At 35.7% G+C, this 8,086-nt stretch overlaps 1 pseudogene; it reads left to right on the top strand.

The window, feature by feature from the left end:
* The first annotated feature begins 288 nt into the window (after window positions 1-288).
* LOC116095265 lies at window positions 289-2,322 on the top strand (annotated as a pseudogene).
* Window positions 2,323-8,086: the final 5,764 nt, after the last annotated feature.

The following is an 8,086-nucleotide window of genomic DNA, read 5'->3' on the forward strand; positions in this document are numbered from 1 at the left end:
TCCTTCTGAAAAACAAAAATCCTTATTCCCTCCCCCCTCCTGCTGCTCACCAACCCACCCTCTCCCACTTCCTGGCCCTGGAATTCACCTTCACTGGGGCATAGAACCTTCACAGGACCAATGACCTCTCCTTAGGCAGAGTTTTTCTAGCAGGATTCTTAGCACAGAGTCCAAGTACTTTTCTCTATGTGCTTCTCACATGCATGACTTCTTTTCCCTTTTTCCTCCTCTTCCACTGGTGTTCACAGTTTACAGAGCCACCTCCAACACTACAGAGAAATCGGGAAGTTCTAGATGGCCACCACAAAACCCCCATAGCTGCAGTAGCAACCTGAGATGGATGATGATGATAATTCTAAAAAGAGTATAAATGAAGAAAATGGAGAAATATCAGAAGACCAATCTCAAAATAAACACAGTACTTTAAAAAAAAAAGCATAAACACAGAAGTAAACATAAGAAATATAAACATTCCTCAGAATGGAATAAAAAATACAAACATAAGCATAAGCATAAGAGACACAAAAGAAAAGTTATCGATACTTCTGACAAAGAAGGCCTGCCCCATGCAAAAAGAACTAAACTTGATGATTTAGCTTTGCTGAAAGACTTGGAAAAACAGAGAGCCTTGGTAAAAGCTTGATTAAAATTAATGAGTTAATGGAGGGAAAGGTCCACTCTGGAATGGGTCTTATTTTGCAAGGCTCTGAGTCTGGCTCAGAAGAAGAAGGAAAGAAATGGAAACACAAGAAAGAACAAGAAATGGAAAAGGCAAGAAACTGAAATAGAATTGAAATACCAGGTCTTCTAGTACACAGCGAAAACTTAAAATTAAAGACAATAAAATTAGTGCAAAAAAAAAATGAAGTAAGAGCAGATCCAAAGAACAGACAAGAACAGACTAGGCATAGATCAGACAAAAAGAAAAGCAAGGGAGCTACGGAAATGGTGAGAGAGAAAGCAAACAGAACTAAGTCCAAGGAAAGGAGAAAATCCAAAAGTCCATCCAAAAGAAGCAAGTCTAAAGACCAAGCAAGAATATCAAAGTCCTCTACCCTTAGACAGTCATCCCAATAGAAAGTAGGGAAGACCAGATCTCCTATTGATGAGAAGATGAAGAGTGAAGAGAAAGGTAAAATAAAAAGGATGGGAAAAAATAACTAACTGTAAATTAAAGAAGTTGAGATAGTTCTAAAAAAATCCAAGTCCCCAGTTGACTTAAAAGATAAATCCAAAGACAGAAGGTCAAGGTCCAAAGAGCAGAAGTCAAAACAATCTGAAATTAACAAAGAAAAAATGCAAATCAAATCACCTTAAAAGATGCTTCTTCTGGGAAGGAAAATAGGTCACCCAGTAGAAGCCCTGGTCATACTCCTAAAAGAAGTTTGCCTCCAAAACGAGACAAGTCAAGAAGTAGGTCTCTGCTTCTCAATGACAGATCTCAGCAGAACAAATTACCTTCTTGAACTCTGTCTCCAGGCAGAAGGGCCAAGAGTCAATCTTTAGAAAGGAAATGAAGAGAATCAGAGAGGAGACAACTTTCTTCTCTGAGAACATGCACTCGTTATGATATCCTCTGTTGATGTGAATGACCAAAAGATGCCAGCCCCAACCCGAAAAAGAATTAAGTCTCCCATTAGAAGGAGATGGAATTCCCCATTGAGACACAGCAGGTCTCCTAGAAGAAGAAGCAGGTCTCCTCGGAGAAGAACAGCAGTCAAAGGAGCAGGTCACGCTTGAGAAGAAGGTCTCTATCACTGAGTGGTCATAGGAGAAGGAGCAGAAGCAAAGTAAAGGAAGATTAAATGTAAAAGAAGTCTCTCAGAAGGAAGGAAAGTTGAGCAAGAGTCTTCACTTGAAGATTTTGATGTGGAGAAAGATGAAGAGACTCTAATAGAAAAGAGAAGGATGCACAGTCAAGCGGTTGAGCAGAAATATAAATATCTTGCTGAAGATAGGAATATATTTGTGCTATCTAACCCAAGCAGCCCCCAGAGCAGCACAAGATCACTATCCCCTTTGCCAGACTACATCTTGGAGTGGATGGCTACTAATGTAAAAGAATATGAGAGGTAGAACGTTGACACCTTTGAGGCCTCAGTAAAAGCCAAGCATAATCTAATGACAGTTGAACAGAATAATGGTTCATCTCAGAAGGAGGTTTTGGCACCTGATATGTTTGTAGAGTTTGATGATATATTTGCTGTTTATTTTGATACTGCTCATCTCAGGGCTGCTGGCAATGGGAAAGATTTCAAAGAGGATCCCAACTTTGGAGATAATTGGACAGATGTAGAAGGCTATTACTTGACATTTATGTAACTATGTGTATTTCTATCAATTTTCAGTAGTGGTTCAGTGCAATGTGAGGATGAACTACCTCATCCAACGATTCAAAACTTGAGAAAAAATACAGATGTGTCATCTACAAGAAGACTTGTGCTCATAGGCCAGATGGTCCATAGGAAAATTAGAGTGAGAGAAAGTTGTGCTGATTGTACATACAAGTGGACAGAGGTGTCATCAGTGGCAACCTGAGACACTGGAGATTTGGAGGATAGAGATAAGAACAGAAAGCTATCTCTGAACCATGTACTAATAATAAGAAAAGGATTTCAAGTATGTTCTTATTTCATGATTTTCCTTTACATTAAGAACTCTGTAGCTTTCAAAGCCTGTGTAGCTTACTCAAATACACACTATATCTGCCATGAAATATAATAGGAAAAGTGAGCAGCCAGTTAGTACAGATGCATTGATGGAATTTGGGCAATAGTACGCAATCAATATAAAGTAAATAGTTATTGGTTAGAAAACTAGGATTGGACTATTTCTAAAATGTTACCAATGAAAGTTTAAAATTCAACAAAAAGGATTACATATATGCTTTGGTTTTTTACAAAGAACTTAATATTTTCTGGTAATTGTAATACAAGTGAAAATTGCCAAAGATAACCATGGGTTTGGACACATGAGTGTAAACGAAGAAAAGAAGAGGGAGGAGAAGGAGGAGAGGAGATGGAGAAGGAGGAAACCATGGCAAACAGGTGAAAATTTGAATTTTTAATGATATAGATAAGAAATCACATAAAACGATTCTAATATGGTGGCATTTTATTGCTAGTGACTACTAGTTTTATTTTTAATTCTTTAAATGTATAGAAAGGCATATGGAATATTTGTACAGAAATAAAATATTAGCTGTTGGGAGTACATTTTTATGGCTCTGCTAGACAATTTAAATATGAGATGAGACTCTGAGACTGTGTCCATGACTTGGTAATGACTGATGACAGTATTGTGGACCAACCCTTCTGAAATATGCTCAAAGTTAGAATAACAAATTAATATAAACAACTGAACATGAACTTCCTCCAACATGAAATGCCATACAAAAATAATGTGATGTTTCATAAAAACATCTTTGTGTCTAGGAATTTTATGGTCTTAGAAGTGCTTTGAAGAGAGGGTTATCACCTTGTATCTCCACTAATATCTGTATCAGGGTTGTTTCAGGTCACTATAAACCAGGCAGAAATATCCTGCAGAAGGAAACTATAAAGCCTCCATTATTTTTCTGAACATTTGACTGTATGTATATTTTAATATTCAAAATAAGAAATTGTAAATAGTACTATCTGAAAGAAAAAGTGTTTGACATTATTATTTTATGAAAGTATTTTTAATATTTCAATTCATTTTTTGAGAATGTAATGCAATATATTATGGTCATATTCCTTCTTTCTCCAATTTCTACCAGATACTTCCTTCATCAAACAGACACAACTTTTTGTTCCTTTTCTCTTTTAAGTGAAAAACGAGCCTAAATCAATACAAAATGAAAAAGTCCCCAGAAGATGGAGTCTGATTTTTAATTATCTAGTGAAATACACAGTGTCACCTGTTGAACAAAACTGACTTCCTTCTCCAAGCAGCTATTATGTCTCTAAACTAGGTGGGTGGATAATTTTCATGAAATATTTTGAAATTAATTTTCTCTCTGAAAATTAGCATATCTTCTGGGATAGTTGATCTTGGTTGTCAAGGTGACACATTTAGGGAAAAGGAAGCATAATTGAAGAATTAACTCCAACAGCTTGGCCTATAGGCATACCTTTGAAGAATTTATGGGTTGTTAGTTGATGCATGAAGGTGTAGCCCAATATGGTCCATCTTTAGAGTATAGGCTTATAGTTGATTGTAAGGTTGGAAGCAAGCCAGTAAACAATTTTTCTATGGTGTCTGCCTTCAGGTTCCTGCCTTGAGTACTTGTTTTTGGCTTCTCTCAGGCTTGTAGATACCTGGATGAAGCTGCAGGCATGAGGACCCAGCCCACAATTCCAGCTTCCTCCAAGCAGACTGAACTTTTCTTTATTTTCAGCTCTTTTAGCTGTCCAGGGGCAGCAGTGTCTCTTATAACTTACAATCTTCCTTGAGTACTGATTAGAGCTGCGATTTCCCAAGTTTTATTTTGTTTTGTTTGTCTGTCTGTTTGTTTGTTTCCTACTATATATTCATTTGAATTTCCAAATCAGCCATTTCAAATTGTCAGCTCCATTTGTTACCTAGCTAAGTTTTGTAAGCCACCGGCCAAGAAAACTGAAGTTCCCTCTGGAAAACAGCACAATATATAATGTAAAACAGCGTGTCATAATTAAAATGAGCATCAAGAACAGAAATACACAACTGAGGTCTGTTCTTATGTCCTTGTTTTGATATGAACTGGGTTGCAGTGATCCTCTGAGGGCTCACTGGAGCTAGAACACTTTATAGTTGCCAATATCTTGGTTTATACCATGTGGTTGCTACATCAATGAGATATTCATTCATGAACTCTTCACTGCTATCTTTGCCTTCCCTGAGTCATACCTTCAGCTGAGCTTCATGCAATTGGGATTACATGTTAAAATGCAGTATGTCCAACTAAATTTGAATTTCATGTGGTTTAAAAATATCCCTTTTGGTATATATACAACACATTCCATACGGTGTAACCTATATTCAAAATATTTCTTCATTTTAAATGTTAACAGAATGTCTGTGTTTTATTTGCTCAGTCTCTGAACCTTACATATCACTTCCTTCCATGTAATCTGCTTGTATTCATATCTTTGCCTAAGGTCTGCTTTTGGTGAGTCTAAACTATGAATGTCAGCAGTTACCCAGAAGGGACTGACTGTGAAGAAAAGACTCAGGAAACAAACTTCAGAAGCAGGATGTTACTGCAGCATCCAAATAAGAATGAAATTATAAAGGGATATTACTCAACTTCTGCTTAGAAAGTAAATACCAGAAAAAAAATCTACAAAGCCAGCCTCACTTTCCTCACATATTCCCCTCACAAAATTCCAGAACATTTTCCTCATTTGTAGGAGCTGTCACCCCATCAGAAAAACACCTGTTATCCAATCACCTTTATTAAATTTCATGCCAAGAGTCATTAGTAGAGTTATGCTGTAATAATATTCTATTCATTCTGTCACCAAATGCCTCAAATGCCTACAGTGGAAAGCTTTCTGTGCTTCACAAAATAATGTTACTAGATCTGGAAAGGGAGTCCATATATCATATTGTTCTTGACCCATGATCTCATTCTTTTGAGTATGTCAATACCAGGTGTCACAAATTCATTATTGTTAATAAAATTTGAAACTCTTCTCTTCACATTTCTTTCTTTTCTTTCTTTCACTTTCTTCCTTTCTTTCTGTTTTCTTTCTTTCTTATTCATTTATTCATTCATTCATTCACTCACTCATTTAGCACTGTGTGTTGGGGTATGACTATGCCATACAACACACATTGATGACAGAAAAATATTTCTGGGACTCTTTTGCATCTATCATGTGGAACTTGGGGACTTAATTTAGGTCATCAAACTTGTCAGCAAGTACATTAGCTGCTGACACACCTTGCATATCAGAAGTTATCTTGTTTTTAAGGAGCTTACTTTAAATTCTAGTACTTTGGTTTTTTTTCCATCACTCTTTAAACATAAGTAGAAATTTTGTGTGAGAAATATAGAATCAATCTACCCAATAACATTATCAATATTTTTTCTGGGTGTTTGTTAAATTCAGAATTCTTAATTCTATGATTCTTCTTTCTTTCTTTCCTCTAAACCTTGCTGAAAGTGTGGTTTTCTATTTTACTTGGGAAAAATAAACCTTAGAGCATATACTTTGGCCTAACATGTACAATAATCCCTTTATCTAGAAGTTCAACTTTTCCTTGACTGCCTCCTATAGAATGAATGTATTAGTTTAGTATCCATAGGAGGCTATGCTCTACTATGGAGTAAAATTATATTAAGTATGAGGCAAAACTGCTAGCTTATAGACTTGCAAACTCCTCTGAGTATTGTTGATGTGATGATGGTTTCCTTAGCAATTCCCACTTAAACATTCATGTGGTTGTTACTTTAATATGATCTCATCAGTAGATACTGCCACCCTGTGGTGGCATCTGAAGACCTGAATGTATCTGGGAAAATGCTGGTGAAGTTTGCTTTGAAAGAAAGAATTCTTACCTTCATTACAATTACAACTTCCTTTACACTTTCACCTTGAGCTCTGTGACATCTAATTATCATGTAAGCATCAATTAAATGATGCTTATGAGTCAAAATATTCAGTCTCATCTTGATTAACTAAATTGGGTCTATTCTCAACGCTGAGATGAAATCTGTAAGCACTGGCTAACTGAGAGAGTAGATACCAGGAAGTAAAAGTATTTGTTATCAAATGACTGTTCTGCAGAGAATACAAAACCAAACAGAGACTGGAGCTAGGTAATATCTTGCCAGTTAGTCATTCTCCAAAAATGAACACTTAGATTCAACCAGAAAGAACTTGAACAAAAAGTTATTTTTTTTTAATGAGGGGGCTTGTGACTTTGCAAGTGTCACTATTTTGAAATCTCCTAAAATGAAATCTGCACCAACTGAGAAAAATATTCTTCTGAGTAAGTTTTTTCATTCTTTGAATATAGCTATCTTCATTTGTTTGGATGTCATAGTTCAGACTGCCATACAGTGCTTTTCTTGTGGCATTAAATAATGTAATAAAACCTTCACAAAATGCTCAAGTGGGTATAAGAAATATTCAGAAAGCCATACAGAGATGGTCTAACTCACCTTATTCCAAAATCAGTATTGCTTTAATAATAATTAGACTCAGAATCATGGGTCTAGATGATGTCCTATACAAACAAAAAATACATACATACATACATACATACATACAAGCATGTATGCATATATACATACATACATACATACATACATACATACATACATACATGCATGCAAACACAGGCCACAAATGTTTCCAAATATGCAACTCAAGACATGCAATATTTCATATAATTCTATTTTCACCATCTTTTATTCTTGATCTACATGATTGTGCTTGTATATTTTTACAAAGTTCGTGACTTATTTCATGAGCTATCACAGAAGTAAAGCATCCCCTTAAGTGATAGAAAGTCTTTCACCTATTTAGCCTCCTGTAATTAAGTTTGATTATTAATTTTACACCACTGTTAAAAAAATATGTAGCTTATGTAGCATTTAGTGTTTAGTCTGTGCTTAGCTGAAATAAGTGATTAGTGAAACAGTGAAAAATTCAGGTAATGTAAGAATTTATCATTCTATGGTGTAAGGAAGTTGGTGGCTAATAAAATTCAACAGCCCACTTTTTACATGTGATTTTATTCTATTACTTAAAATTCTATTAGTTAGAGAATATAAATTAATGGATTTTGTCATGGCATACTCATACATATATTTAAACTACAATTCATGATCAGAAACTTATTTTATCTCTGGAATCTTGCCCCTGTGCAATGCTTGTAGAGGTGGAAGCCTCCACAGTGCTAATGTCTTTGGACCGTACCTCTAAACCCTTTATTTTGTAACCTTCCTAAGAGTCTGGAAAGAACTACATTGACTAAAAAGATTCGCTAGCATCTCCCTAGATCTTTCTGAATTCTCGCACAAACCACTTACTACTGTGTGTAAAACTTCCTAGAGGATTTTCAGAGCCAACTGCTGATGTGTCATCTTCCTAAAGCCTTGGCACAAGGTCCA

This window comes from Mastomys coucha, unplaced genomic scaffold (genome assembly GCF_008632895.1).
Source record: "Mastomys coucha isolate ucsf_1 unplaced genomic scaffold, UCSF_Mcou_1 pScaffold18, whole genome shotgun sequence".
Classification (NCBI taxonomy): Eukaryota; Metazoa; Chordata; class Mammalia; order Rodentia; family Muridae; genus Mastomys; species Mastomys coucha.